Source organism: Sciurus carolinensis, chromosome X, assembly GCF_902686445.1.
Source record: "Sciurus carolinensis chromosome X, mSciCar1.2, whole genome shotgun sequence".
Classification (NCBI taxonomy): domain Eukaryota; kingdom Metazoa; phylum Chordata; class Mammalia; order Rodentia; family Sciuridae; genus Sciurus; species Sciurus carolinensis.
The window spans coordinates 111233167-111235559 of NC_062232.1; the positions used below are offsets into that span (position 1 = coordinate 111233167).

Sequence of the window (2393 nt, forward strand, 5' to 3'; positions counted from 1 at the left end):
ATTTTTTATTTTGAGACAGGGCCTCACTAAGTTTCTTAGGGCCTAGGTTGCTGAGGCTGGTCGCAAACTTTTGCTCCTCCTGCCTCAGCCTCCCAAGTCACTGGGATTATAAGTGGGCAGCCCCCGTGACTGGCAGCAAAGGGTTTATGAAGCAGATAAAAGGGATGTGGAGTCGAGGGAGGTGGGGTTGTCACCTCACTGTCAGGTCAGCATTAGGTCTTACCAAGTCTATTGGTGCAAAAAAGTAACAGATTAAATGTTCAAAAAATGAAATTTAATTCAGAAGTCCCAGGTTTCATCACATCAGTTATTCAATAAATGTGAATTCCAGAGGAAGAAAGAAAGGAATGAAAAATGTAATTTCAGAAGAATATATATAGTACAACAGCATTTTAAAGTTAATTTTAATAGAAAAAACTGTAAAATTGTGCTTATTTATAGGGTATCATGTGATGCTTTTATGTATGTATACATTGTATAATGTTTAAGTCAGGTTAAATGTATCTATCTCCCCAAACACTTATCATTTCCTTATGGTATAAACATTCAAAGTCCTTTCTTGTAGCTTTTTGAAATGTACAGTTCCTTATTGTTATGTATTCAACATCCTGTGTACTAGCTCACCAGAACTTCTTCATCCTACCTAACTATATGTTATGCTCATTGATCCATCTCTCCCTATCCTTCCCTCTCCCCATTCTCCCCAGCCACTGACAGCTCCCTTATAAAGCTCAACATAAGCAAAAGCAATATAACTTTTAGGGAAACATGCATACGTGATGAAACTATGTTTTTATGACAAGGGAAGCAGGTTTAGAGAACGATAAAGGCTGCCTGATTTTGATTTCCCAGAGTCTTTTTTTTTCAAAAGCCCATAAAACCAACACAAAGTACATATAAAAGCATGCATGACCCATGCATTCAGTATTTCTAGGAGACAGAGAACAACCTTAAAATTACCTTTAAGGACAGAAAAAGAACCAGTTGTAACAGAGCTCATACTTCCCATATGCTGTTGTAAGTCTGTGGATGCAGAAAATGGGCGAGAGGAGATATAAGAGGCTCCTTGATAAGGAGTTGATGTGATCAGAGGACTTGGATGAGGCACAGGTAAAATCTATTTAATCAAATGTTTAATCAAGAGTTAAATGTCTGTACACCACATTCAAGAAGAATTATTCAGGAAAGCCAAGTAGCAGCAAGAACCTAAGTGTTCATGCATCCACAGACAAAATGGGATACACACACACAAATGCACAATAGAATATTATTCAGCCTTAAAAAGGAAGGAAATTCTAACATATGCTACAATGTGGAAAAACCCTGAGAAAATTATGCTAATTGAACTATGCCAATCACAAAATGGCAAATACTGTCTGATTTTATTTATATGAAATATTAAGAGTAGCAGGGAGCTTGGGATATGGCTCAGTTGGTAGAGTGCTTGCCTGTCAAGCACAAGGCCCTGGGTTCAATCCCCAGCACCGCAAAAACAAACAAACAAACAAAAGAGTAGGAGGGCCGGGCACAGTGGCACAAGTCTGTAATCCCAGTGGCTCAGGAGACTGAGGCAAGAGGATTGCAAGTTCAAAACCAGCCTCAGCAACCTAACAAGGCCTAAGTAACTTAGCAAGACTCTGTCTCCAAATAAAAAATAAAATGACTTGGGATGTGGCTCAGTGGTTAAGCACCCCTGGGTTCAATCTCTGTACAAAAAAAAAAAAAAAAGAATAGTCAGACTCAAAGTGAAAATAGAATGGGGTTTGGGTGGTTGCCAGGGGCTGGGTGGGTGAGGCTGAATAGAAAGTTACTTAATGGGTATAATTGTATAATTCAAGTTTTTCAAGATGAAAATTTTCTGGATATTATTTGCATAATCTCATTATTGCTAATGAACTGTATACTTAAAATTGTTATGGTAAATTTTATGTTATGTGTTTAATGTTTTTAGAGCTGCAAAATGACAGATCTGTGTGGAAGAGCTGTGGTCATATAGTGTGTACTGATGAAGAATTAGAGGAGAATGATAAGATGAAAATGAGATGGTGATAATGAAATAATGGAAAAAAGTTTGAAGGAAAATAATTATTAAAAATAAAAAGGATGATAAAATAGTATTATATATGAATAATCAATAAGCTGTAATCAATTTTATGTGAAAAAATATGCGCTCAATTGTAAAATACAAGGCATGGCAGACCCAAGTCAAATATGATACATAAACACATTTACACATGCACACAATGATGTCCTCATGGAAAGATAGCTGAGATATCTAGTCTACTTCAAGAACAGAGGATTCATCAGAAACAAAAAAAAGAAAAGAAAGAAAAGAAAAAGGAAATATGCACAAGAACACAGTTCTGCAACAACATTTACATGAGTAGGTACCA

The 2393-nt window shown here is 36.5% G+C and overlaps 1 non-coding gene across 1 annotated transcript; it reads left to right on the plus strand.

Moving 5' to 3' along the window:
- The first annotated feature begins 1417 nt into the window (after positions 1 to 1417).
- On the plus strand, positions 1418 to 1490 carry Trnad-guc (transfer RNA aspartic acid (anticodon GUC)). The gene has a single exon. It is a non-coding gene; the product is annotated as a tRNA-Asp (tRNA).
- Positions 1491 to 2393: the final 903 nt, after the last annotated feature.